This window comes from Thermobia domestica, chromosome 13, assembly GCF_964235325.1.
Source record: "Thermobia domestica chromosome 13, izTheDome1.hap1.1, whole genome shotgun sequence".
Taxonomy (NCBI): domain Eukaryota; kingdom Metazoa; phylum Arthropoda; class Insecta; order Zygentoma; family Lepismatidae; genus Thermobia; species Thermobia domestica.
Window position 1 is genome coordinate 209,463,876 of NC_137466.1, and position 13,406 is coordinate 209,477,281.

The 13,406-nt window shown below is 38.4% G+C and overlaps 1 long non-coding RNA gene across 1 annotated transcript in view; it reads right to left on the reverse strand.

Moving 5' to 3' along the window:
* Positions 1–231: 231 nt before the first annotated feature.
* LOC145667479 (uncharacterized) overlaps positions 232–13,406 on the reverse strand; it is a 607,699-nt gene continuing 594,524 nt past the window's right edge. Inside the window, exon 4 of the long non-coding RNA XR_014127892.1 lies at positions 232–352. This is a non-coding gene — a long non-coding RNA (uncharacterized LOC145667479). The remainder of the gene's footprint in view (positions 353–13,406) is intronic.

Here is a 13,406-nt window from a genome sequence, read left to right on the forward strand (position 1 = left end):
AGTGTGGCGGTGAATGAACTGAGCTGGTGCAGATTACAGGTAAAAATATAATCCTTCCGCTACCGTTTACACTTTATTTGATTTCAATATGACCATTTTTATGTAAATTATAAGCGAATTAAATCCGTCCAGACTTTATGAAAACCCTGTATACATATATACTACTAGTGCCTTAAAAATGTATTTTTCAGCAAATATATAACATTCCTTAGCTTAAAATAGAATACTCACTGATATAGCGCGGCTTCAAAAACTGGTCTTGAAGTATTTCAGGAGTCAGCGTCTTCTTTCGTCAATCAAGAGTCAAGATACAGTAGTAGGTATCGATGAGTTTCACATGACGCATGTCTTCCTATAACAGAAAGAGTTCAATTCAAGTTAAGTCGTTACAGGATGGCCAATAGTTATTATTATAAAGAACGTTTCAAAATATAGGACACTACTTTAAAAAAAAAAATCTTACGTTTAAGCATGCATAAAGAAAATTACCATAAATGCGAGGGTGTTTTCGGCCTCACACTGAATATCACGCGCGTTGATAATAATAACCCATTCAGGACATAAAGTGCCATCTATGGAGGAAGTAATGTACTTGTTTTAACTGTCTAGCTGCGTCAATTCGTTGGCGGAAGTGATTTGAATTAGTCGTTGTGAGTTGAGTTTGAATTTTGCATGTTAATACTCCAGTTCACACAACTAATGTTACCAAGGCTGCTAGATATGAGCTGTAGGGTAGGTGCTGAATCTTGTCGAAGTCACAGTCTTCCGCTTCGCAACAGCTGTGTAGGCTGGAGCATTGTCATGCAGGATGCGAGCATAATTCACATAGGTTGATTCGGATGAGTGCGTCCAACCAACTAAAGCAGCTAGACAGTTAAAATTAGTACATTATTTCTTGCATAGATGGCACTGAATACCATGAATGGCTTTCACAAGTAGTGTGATATTTCAACGTCAGGGTGCAAACTTTTGGAAATGCCCTACTGCATAATATTCATGCCCTGAAAAGGATTCTATTTCTAACTCGCAACAGACAAGTTTCCCGATCACCACCAGCCAATGCCTTAGACATCTCGATCACGCGATCCAATGCATATCCGTACTGTGAAGTACGCCAATACCAAGAAATAATGGATCGAAGAATAGCACAAATTGAGAACACCCTGTAGCTGTTCGTCCAGACAATGAAGAATTCGGAATATTTTTGGAGAAACATACGTCACAATAATCTCTTTGAATAAACAACAGACGATTTTCTCTTCCTAGTACCGACACTAGTAATTTTTTTTTTTCGGTTTTATAATCCCTTTATAGTAATTCGCCTTCATTTCCGGATCGGTTATAAAAATGAAATGAAATATTTGAGTTTAACACCCCACGATTATGCTCATTAGGCTAAAAGAGATGATGGTTAAAACAAGTGAATGAGAATGGAAGAATTGGTGGAATGAAAAAGTGGAAGTAAACGGAAGTACCTCGAGAGAAAAAAACCCATGAGCACGATGTTGTCCACCACAAACTTACTTGGTCAGGTATCAAACCAGGGAGCCAATGCAGTAGAGGTAAGCATTCTACCATTGAGCTACAGTGCCCCTGCCCCCAGATCGGTTATCTATAAATATCTAGAGCAAAATTAGAATTGGGATCAGAACGACAAAATAGAAGGAAGTGATCATGATATCGTGTTGAAAACTGCCTCTTTACAAAATATATATACTGATAAAACGTCTTTATATATTCTAACAAGCCCGTAGCCAGCCCAAAAATGCAGGGGGCCCGGCTAAAGTTAGAGCGGCCCGATCCAACCATATTATACTTCATCACCATATTATAGTTCATTTGCAAGCCTACCGTGAAAATTTTAGGGGGGCCTGGCCTCCTTAGACCCCCCTGGATCAGGCCCGTATCCACGGGGGAAAGGGGGGTTGCCCCCCTAATTTGGCTGGCCCCCATAAAATTTCACGGTAGGCTTCCAAATGAACTATAATATGATATGTCGCCTCCCCCCCCTAACTTCTACCGGGCCCCCGTAAATGTTTGGGCTGGCTACGGGCCTGCCCTGTATACAGGCTTGTATTCTAAAGCATATTTTCCCATCCACAAAGACCTATGAGGGAAACTTTCTGTTCGTCCCGAACGGCAACTCTGTAAATGTTGCAATTGCTGCGCGCTGGAAATTGTACTTGCTTTGTTGGAATCCAGAGAACGCAGAAATTTGCTTTGACTGATCTTGTCAAACTTCTGGAGCGAGAAACAACACATTGAATCTCCAACGACGTGGAAATTCTGAATCAAATTTTAAAAAAGTAGCAGTAGAAGAAGGGGATAGCACAGGAAATGAAATTGGAGGAATGTTAAGGAAATAAAGAACCCACAATACAAAAATGTGTTCGAAAATTACTGTATCTTTAGGGACATACGATGGGGGTCCATCCCCCCAAAATCCCGACATTTCTGTAAATTTAATCTAATTTTTGGGGTGATTTTACAAATTTTAATATCCTCCTCATATTGAATTTGTAACACCATGAAAAGCTTCGGATCCTTCCCCCGAAATAAATCCCTGCCTACGCAGTGTGTATATTTCTCTAACTAAAAACGTTTCACAGCTCGGGTACTGTTGAAGAGCTCGTTTCTACTCTAAGAGAGTAAAGTGTGCACGTACAAAGTTTTGTATCACAGTGTCTCAAAAGTCTCCTGATATAGACTTTCATCTAAACTAAAGGAATATTTTAAATCGGACGAGCCGTTTGGGCTGTACACTCTTTATGCTTCCAATATTAAATGAAAATGCAACGTTACCATTTACCTGGATCCACAACATAAGTGAATGAAATAACTGTTTGAAATGGGGGCTGGCTATGGGCACGTTAGCGTAAATGACAATAATTTCATTCACTTACATGCTGGGTCCAGATCAGTGTTGCCAACAAGTTGACATAAAAAGTCGCTAAATGGGAAATGAAATTACTCCAATCTTGGGTGAAAAGTCGCTAAAAATGATTATACAGAAATGTATACCTAAAAACGTAATAGAAAGAATATGTAACTAGCAATAATTTCACTTTTAGTCACGTTCTACAGATAATCAGCTTGCTATGTACTATTTGTGTCTCTAAGAGGAAGCACTGCAAACTAAAGGACATTTAAGGTTTGGAGTTGGTCTCCGTTAGAAGGCAGAAGGTAACAGCAATCAAAGCGGAAGTATGGAGGTAAAATGCTACATACTTTCCCAGCTCCTCAACGTTTGTGCTGATTCAAATAAACAAAAGAGAAACAAACATATATTTGAAGAGATTCAAACTAATAGTATTTGATTACTGAAGGACAAGTTGTTCACAGCACAAAAGTCGCTAAATTTGTAAGAAAGTCGCCAAATTATCATTCAAAAATCACCCAAAAAATCGCTAATCGGAAAAATTCCTTTTTGTCGTTATACTGGAAGAATCCCCTCCATTTAGCGACTTATCAACCAAATTGGCAACACTGGTTCAGGTAAATGACACGATTAAATTTTCATTTAACATTGGTCGCATAAAGAGTGTACGGCCCAAACGGCTCGTAGATTGAAAACATCATATTTGGAGACGGTTTACCCTCTTACATTTTGTTGTAACTATAATAACAGAGTTACCCCATATCAGGAGAGTTTTGAGACACCCTTTATTTATTTGACATTTAAGAAACCACTATTTAACGTAGTAAAAATATTTTATTAAACTAATACCAACTGTTAACAGAGCACATAAATTTTAAAACACGCACACACACACAATATACAGCAAGTAATATTCCTGTACGTAATGAAGATGCTGGTGTACTATTGAAAGTTCACCTCTGGTTCATGAGGTCCTTAGTTCTATCCCAACTCGCATCAATTGAACTTTGTGGTGGACAAACACCGTGTGCGTGGATTTTCTCGGGGTTCTCCCGTTTCATCCCACTTTTTCATTCCAGCATTTCATTCTTTCTCATCATCACCGTCTCCTTTAGCATATCCGGCATAAGTGTGGGACGTAAAACTTAAAGATTTCATTTCATTTTTTTCGTTTACTATTGAAAGTTACGCTGTATGCTCATAATTGCAGTAGTATCAGTTTAATATAATTTCCTTGTGGGTTTCCGTCCTACGGATCTACTCTTTAAGTTAAAGAAAACGACGATAAATGATTCATAGAGATAAATTATTGATATAAAACACCTACCCGTTAGTCAAGACTCGAACCACATCAAATAGGTCTTAAGATCAGCTTTTGTCTGATCCAGCCAAACGGACTTAATGTAATTACGTCAAACACCATTTTGTCTCCATAGAAATAACATAGTGACACAACCAAGTATTCTGTCAAAAGCATCATTCTTTCCGCGTCATTAACAAAATTGAGATTCCTAGAAATAAGGAAGGGGGAAAAATAATGATAATGACCGTAGTAAATGTTTGACAAATTAAGAAATAAGAGGCGTATCCCATACACACTGGCCCACTTCCGGTTAATAACTGTAATGACCCGAGATGGATGAGCACAGGAAATTAATCACTTTTTTCTTCATCTTTTTTAAAGACTTTACAACTGTAACAATAAGGCAGAAGGTCAAGGACAACCCTGCCGAGAGGATAACAAGAACTGGATCTACTGCGAAAGAAGGAAGCGCGCTGCACGCTAAACTTAATCCCTTTGCAATCAAAGTGCAGAAAATAGAAAAGATGACGTGAAGGTGGGGCTTGCTCGTTTCTGAAAGTAATCTCGAAGCTCAAAAATATAGAAAAGAATTATATAGATCCTTTGTATTCAAAAGTTATTCTTTCCGGTAGTAATCAGCTGAACGGAAAGAGATCTATGTATTATAAGAACTTAAGACCCGCCCACGTAACGTGCAATAGCACATCTCAGAGAAACGGGGGAAAGTCTACCTTATAATACCACAGATAGAAACTAACTAGTGAATTCAATACAATTCCAATTTCTTTCAGCAGTACTCATCATCATAGGTATTCTGACTTTATTGGCAGGTCACTTGCCGCAGCTGAGAAGCTTCCATGCTCCACGGTCCTCCGCTAACTTCTTCGTCTTCACGTATGATCTTTCTGTTTTATATCATCCATTAATTGTAGTCTCCTTCGCCCCCTCCCTCTCTTTCCCCCCACCATACCCTCTAGGACGTCCCTCATGATACAATCTCTTCTTAGGCAATGTCCCAACCAGTTTCTCTTCCTCTTCCTAATAATATCTAAAAGTGTTCTTTTCTCACCCACCATTTCTAACACTCTCTCATTCGTTTTCCGCTCGACCCAACTAATTCTTTCCATTCTTCTCCACACCCACATTTCGAAGGCTTCCAGTCGATTTTCATCACCTTTACGTAATGTCCACGTTTCCGCCCCATACAGTACAACACTCCACACGAAGCATTTTGTGAGTCTTTTTCTCAACTCTTTATTCAAGGTCTCACAAAACAGACTTTTCTTCCTCCTAAAGGCTTCTTTCGCCATTCCTATCCTTGCTTTTATTTCACGTTCGCACTTCATGTTATTACTAAGAATACTACCCAGATTTCGAAAACTATTCAACAGTACTAATTTATTGAAAATTGTGTTGTTTCCACTTACGTAATCAAGGTTGAATTTATAGCGTTATATAAGACGTTAAAATCTCCTCAGGGCTATTCTCTGATTATGGTCATACCGCTTGGGTCAATGTTATTAGCAGGCGCGCACACAAAATTTTGTTGGAAGGGATCCAACAATACAAGACACTACGTCTATATACACTGAGAAAAAAATGTAGGTAACATACTTAAAAAGATAGGTTACATGAGTAATTTCTGTAGTTTTTGAACTTAACGTACAGCAGACGTATAAATGAAAAAGCATGTTTTATATACTTTCTGTATAAGTGTTCCATCTATACGTACTTTCCGTATGAAACAATATAGGCGGTCAGGATCTCACATACAAATGGACGTATATAACATACAGCTGAGGAATGTAACATAAGTATATGCATGTGATATACGGAAAACTGTTAGATGTCAGACATCCTGCAACGGCATAATGTAACATCCAAGGACAGTGCCTATGTAGCATACGGATAACGTATGCTCCGTACTGATTTCTGCAGTAAGCAAGAGGATTCTGTATATTTGTACAATATACCGCTGTTCGGAGAACGGGTTTTTCTCAGTGTACTATTAAACAGGTACTCTGCACCCGAAAAGACGATAACTAGTTGTTAAGTACCATGGACGCCCGAAAGGGATAGGGCAAATGGGGTCGCCCCTCTGGCTCACGAAAATGTATACATAATATAGCAATCCACTTATATTAAGTACCAGACGTAATATACAAACCATGGAGATGGGCGCTCTAGAAAATTTTCTTTGTGTGCCCCTGTTAAGTACTGTCACCTATATTCTTAAAAAAAATAATAGAACTAGATGGCTTTTACCAGAAAATGAAGGGTAGAGGCAAGGGCGCCCATCAGGGGGAGGAGGAAAGGTGGGGCGCTCGCCCCCTAGAGGAAATTGTACTTCGAAATATCGAAAACCCAATATAATTTTTACATTAGTTACAGCAAAATTTTAACCTATATTTGAAATGTCGCGTATACTTGCCTCCCCCCCCCCTTGGAAATCACAATATGGACGCCCTTGGGTAGAGGTAAAGTATAAGATAATATCTTTACGCTATATCAATGATTTTTCTGCTTAACAAATGTAGTTTCATTAAGACAGAATATAAATGCATACCGAATTGCGATTTTTTAGGGGGTTCTAGATCCGATGGACCCCTCTGGTTCTTAGTAACTTTAGTAACTGAGTAAATTTTAGAACATGTCTTGTTACTGGCATACAGATTTTCTTTCAGACATGCTTTCGGCAGGACTTTGCCTCCCAAGTTGACCAACTGCTCTCATGGAACTACGAAAAATTAAATTGCTATTGCAAATGACCAAAATAGTGTCCCAGTGCAGCCCCCCTTACATTTTGATTTTTACCTCCGGACGAAATTTGCCCGGAAGAAAGTCTGCACTCATACAGAATTCAACTAACTGGTCAAATTTGATTCCTGAGCTCCCTCGTGCTAAGTGGTTAGAGTACGCGCCTTTAGCATTGGGAAAATGGGTTCGATTCTCGGCAGATGTACTTCGGATTCCATGTTAAGTTGTACTATTAGGTCTACGTCTCATATAGCCTTGCTGCTGAAAGGGACGCTAAACTAAAAATAAAATAGAATAAAATTTGATTGCTTTCTTGGCTTATCCATTTTCCACATATTACATACTATCTTCAATCAGCTCGCTCTAGCAGAGGCGGTTACTGGCAAAATGGTTGTGTTACTACCTATTTTTTAACTTCACAAATAAGTTTTTAGAATGAGTTGATTTTAAGTTTAACGTCCCTTTCAGCAGCGAGGCTATATGAGACGGGACCTACTGATTAACGTGGAATCCGAACCACACGAGCTTGCGACGGGAATAGAACACGCGTCTCTTACGCCAAAGGCGCATACGCTAACCGCTTTGCCACGAAGGAGCTCTATAATAAGTTTTGAAGTTGTAGAATAATGCTTTACTAAAAATACTACTTTGATCTTCAGCACAAAAAACTATTGATGTATGCCTCAAAAATGCATATAAACCAAGCAGAAGGAGGTCACTTTATGTTTATGAGTGCCATTAACTACAGTCCAGTAACTCCAGAAACACTGAGCATATGGCAGGGAGCATCTACAGTACTTCTTACTAGGGATGGCCACATTTTTTCGAAAACGAAAAATGAAAAACGAAAATTTTTTCGAACAACGAAAAATGAAAAATTTTTCGAAAATACGAAAAACGAAATTTTTTCGAAAAAGCGAAAAACGAAAAAACGAAAAATGAAATTTCCGAAAATCGAAAAACAGATTTTTCGAAAAAGGCCATCCCTACTTCTTACCATAGAAAGGCACATTTATTCCCATGTCGCTCTTATTTTCTCATATTGACAACAAATGGTTGCACTCATTTGAAACCATCAATAGAACTCCCACGCGGCTAAGCGGTTATCTATCGTACGCGCCTTTGACGTGGGAGATCCGATTCCGATTCCCGGTGGGAGCTCATGTGGTTCGGATTCCACGTTAAGCTGTAGGTCCACGTCTCATATAGCCTCACTGCTGAAAGGGACGCTAAACACAAAATCAAATCAGATATTACCAATAATCTACTTCCATAACAGTTGCGAGTGTCTCCACTTCACAGCGCTTGATTCAACTTTTTCTTGATTTCTTGTGCGCCAAGTGGCAGAGGAGCGGAAAGAAAAAGTGATGATCACACATTCGACCAAACGCAAACACATTGCACAAGAACCAATATGGTATTGAATTGGAGTTTATTTTCACCAGATGGAGTGGATGTTGTTTAAAATGTTCCGAATCTGTGTTTAATATTCGGAAACAACATCAACAAAGTTTGGGAAGTGACTCCTCATAAAGAAAAACACATACGAGGTGTGTTCGAAAAGAAACTAAACTTGTACTAGAACATGTTTATTGTTCATTGTACAACATTTATAGCACTTTCCTCCTCAAAGTAGCCACCTCTATTGAAAATACACTATTTTATACGTTTCTTCGATATTTGGAAAGTGTCCTGAAACACACTTTCTGGGATGGTGCACACATCTTTTGTCGCATTGTCCTGAATCTCTTCTATGGTTTGGAAATGACGTTCTTTCAAAGCGATTTTAAGTTTTGGGAAACAAGAAATCTTTGCTGGGCCTAGGTCCGGAGAAGAGAGTGGATGGGGCACAACGAGAGTCTGCTGCTTTGCCAGATAATTGCAGATGAAGAGCGAACGGTAAGTAAGTAGGCACATTCAGGCCTGTTCCTCAACATCCCTCAACCATACTAAAATGTTCTTGTAAAACTGTTTGGCTACCATTTGACCACGTTATACAAATTCATGATGAACAATGCTTTTACAAGGAAAAAACACAATCAACATCACCTTGATCTTTGACTAACTCAAGTGTGCTTTTTTTTTTTTTTTTTTTTTTTTTGAACGGAGACACCCTGAATGAATTGAAAATCAATCTAGATATCTCCGTAAATATTTTCCAAAATTTGCAGCAAAATTTTACACAGGCACGTTGTTCCCCAAGCTCTTTCGCTGTATCATTAATCCGACGAACAGTTTGTTCACGTGGTCTCTTCAACGGCTATAGCTCGGCGACTAACAGTCATCACAAAACGAGGTAAATGGCAGTTTGTTGTCAAAACTTGCCGCTAGGTGCCAGTAGTAGCCGCAGCACTCTCTCCCTCTCAGTTGGCGCGCTATTTCAAAAGTTCGGTTTCTGTTTGAACTAATCTCGTATATAAACATAAGACCAACGTGGGTACGCAAATGCGTCGTTTACTGTTATTATATAGCAACCCGGAAGTTTGGAGCAGTGTTGCCAACAACGTTAATAATAATGTCTCTAAACATTCCGCGAAAAGTCGCTAGAAACCTTAATTGCAATGGAAATAATCCTAGTTTGTTCGCTGTACGACATCTCAAAAGTCGCTTAATCCCTAGTTTAACAATGGTAAACGAAACAAATCTTGTCGCTAAAATATATTATAAAATCGCTAGATTTAGTGACAAAACCCCTAAATTGGCAACACTAGTTTGGAGGAACAATAAAATGAAGGGACATGATTCGAAAAGAGAAAGTCGGGGAAGAAAATTAGTGCTTATTTTAAGCCTAGATATCATTACTATACTGATTGATGTGGAACAGGAGCGCCAAGGGGGTTAGCACAAAGCATAGAATACTATTCATGAGGTCATGTATAAAACGAAAAACGAAAAATTAAGAACTGAAAACTTGTAGAGATTACACATCTATTAGTATGTTTTCTACATGAAACAACATACTAGTAGATGCGTAATTTCGGGTTGGACTTTATTTCAGTAAAATATATAATTTCTAGATGAAACTATTATATTTGAATAGAAGAAAATTCAACCTGAAATACCTCATGATCCTTTGATGTTGCGACTTTAATAAACACCTGCCATATTTTGTACGCAAAACAAGACAATGGACATTGCATAGGGAACCACAATTCCATGTATTTCCTTTGCCATAAAACAAAAGATTTTTACAAATTTTAAATTGAGAATGAAAATCTCATACGGCAAATTTATATTATTCCTTTAGTGGATTGAATTCCAAGCTAGAAAGACAAAATAATATTGGAATTATTAAAGCTTTTCTTCAAATATGTGTATGTCAGGGGTGCCCAAAAGGGGGGGCTATGACGTAAACTGCGTCATTGAAATATTTGGGGGGGGTTAAAAATCTATATAAATATGTTTGATGGGGGGGGTAAAATTAGTCGAAAAGAAGATTTTTTCATGGAAGAACACCTACGGATAGACAATTGGGGGGGGGTGCGTCATGGACATAAGGGGGGTGGGCACCACTGTGTATGTATCATAATTAAACTGTGGTTAAATTCGAAAAGCTGAACTGAATTGCTTAATTAATCCAGGTCGTTGCTAAGTTTCAACCAAAATTTTCCTGGAACCAAATACGAAGAAAAGAAAGATTGTTCTTAACCCATCAAAATGTTGTTTAATCAGGAATCTCATACCATACACTGAAATGATTGTTGTTCTAGGATTGAAAACTGTAAAAGTATTTACTTTTATGGAAAAAAGAAAAAAAAGGAAAAATATTCATTCACTCGTCTGTGATAAATTACATCAAAGTAACCAGCACCTGTCCAGAACACAAAGGAATTTCGTTGTGTGGGCTGGGCAGCAATTGTTTCTGTAAAAGAAGGAAAGTTAGTACAAAAGGAAATTCTGAAAGCAGAGGTCATGTTCGACTCTTCAAAGCCAGAGAGCAAAGTTTAATTTTCAGGATATTAATACTCCAGGAGCACTTCAGTGAGAAAAATACAAAATTTTAATCAAGATTAGATTATAATTATTCTGTTATTAATTTTGCCACGAAATGATAATGTAACAAATTGCAACATATCTATGAAATGCCTATAATTAATCTATTAGTGACATATTCAAAAGTACACTTAGCACTCTGAGGGATAGGGCAAGCGACTGGGAGAAATACAGGGTGTACCCAAAAGGACTTTACAACTCTGAAAACTCATATTGGTCTATTTATTTAGCTTACAGATATGGTTTTGGTGTAGCAAAATGGATCATTTTTTTTTACCTTACACCTAAAGAGGTTCAATATGGCTTCCACATCGAACACACTGCACACATCCCATATGAAGTCGAATTCTTGCCAACTGCATTGCAACATGTCAGGTCTGACTTGTTCAATTGGAAGGTTGATCCTAGCTCTCAGCTCTGGAAGAGAAAACACACACACACACACATGCCCGTTTTTACAACACACGCCAAACTGTAATGTGTGGGAAGCCCAGATATCGAGAGGCAAGCCGGGATAATTTTGTAGGACTAATTTTACAGAGCTTTCTCTCACTTGCTCTACAACGGCTTCAAACGTACGGGGATGACCTAAAGATTTGTTGTATCTTACCGAACTTCCAGTTTCAAATAAACACTTATGTCACTGATAAATAATAGGCCTACTGGGAGGGTCTTTACCAGGAGTGTAGGACAAAATCCAAGCGGACAAAATCCAAGCTAAATTCTGGTAAGACGGACAAAATCCAAGTAACAGTATCATGTGCGTAGCTATTGGTGTGTGCCTGTGAACACCCTAATTAAATTGTGTGTTTGTTTCTTTCTTCAATTGTCAATTGCATTCTAAAGTTTTATCTGTAATTCTTCAATTTATTGAAATAACATTTCATTTACTTTTAAAGAACTGAAAATCCACCACATGATACTACGCACATGACACTGTTCCTTGGATTTTGTCCGCCTTGCCAAAATTTAGCTTGGATTTTGTCCGCGCCCTCTTTACCAGACCCGTATTTAGATAAGTGCTATTCTGTGCTCGAGCACAGGGCGGCAGAATTTAGGGGGCGGCAAAATTTTGGATCTTTTAAAGATTCACAATAAAGCAATATTTAAAACTAGCAACCCGCAGAGTCCGGCGCACGCGCGAGAAAATATGTTAATGTGTTTAATTCGCTCTAATTACAGTAGTTACTAATTATCTAGCTTATCCAATTATTTTTAAAAATTCATCCTCTCCCATACCCATCCCAAGGGGTGAGGATGGACTAGAACATCATGACAACTAATACCGTTAAACTCAGCGACTCGAAAACTATAAATTCAACACTAATATCTGTCGTTTTCGATTACTTTTAAAATCTCGCTCCCTCCGTGGGGAGTAGAGTATGATCTTGAAGTTGAATTGGATTAAAACTGTCACTATTCATCTCAGCGACTCCAAAAAGTATGAATTCAATTCATTGGTCGCCTTCGTGGGAGGAGGCGGAAAATTTTGTGAGGAGAGGCGACAAATTATTTAGAGCACAGGGGCGCACAATATATAAATACGAGCCTGGTCTTTATCATACTTATGAAAATTACGTTGCACAGTTATCGCAAACTTGGAGCCTTTAAACCAAAGCACAGCTAGCACGCTCAAGACCAATAAAGACAACCATCTTTGCTACAACTGCCGCTAGCGCTATCGGTGGCTTGTTTTTGAACTAGAGTACTACGTGAGTCAAAACGATGTTATTTTGCTACAAAATGACACCAAAACCATGTTTGTAAGATAAACGAATAAATCAATATGAATTTTCAAAGTTGTAAAGTTCTTTTTGATACACATGCAATATACGTATTTAATGAGTTCAGAATGAACAGGAAGAATGAAAGAAAGAATGAAATGTTTCACAGATATTATGAAATATTTGTAGCCAAGTTCCAACACATTTTAATTTACTGTTTTTTTAGTCGATAGTTATTGGCATTACTTGGTTTGTAATGCTGAACATCTCGTTAGCTTCCGAACGGACGTGCTCTTCATCTTAATAGCAAGCTTAATATAACCATAAAAAAATAGTGGTACGTTGACCTATAGCTTAACAAAGGATCCGAACCACATGACCTCCCGCCAAGAGTTGAACACAGGTCTCGCACGCCAAGGACGAGTACGCTAACCACTTAGCCACGACGGAGCTCGTAGACTCAGTCGGGCACATTTTCATAACGATCACTTTGACGGTGACCATTCATACCCCATACATTCGCTTGATCGTCTTTACTGTCGTCATCAGTGGTGGATGTAGAAAGTAAAAACTGGGGAACCAGCAAGAATGCAAAACGCGATAAATAAACTCAAAATCTCAAAAAATCTGGCGGCTAGGATCCCGGTCCTAGGCCAGTTCCGCCACTGGTCGTCAGCAGAGTTTGTTTGAGCTGACATTTTCGTAGCTACACAAAACAAGAGTACGGATAGCATTTAATTCAAAGCAAATT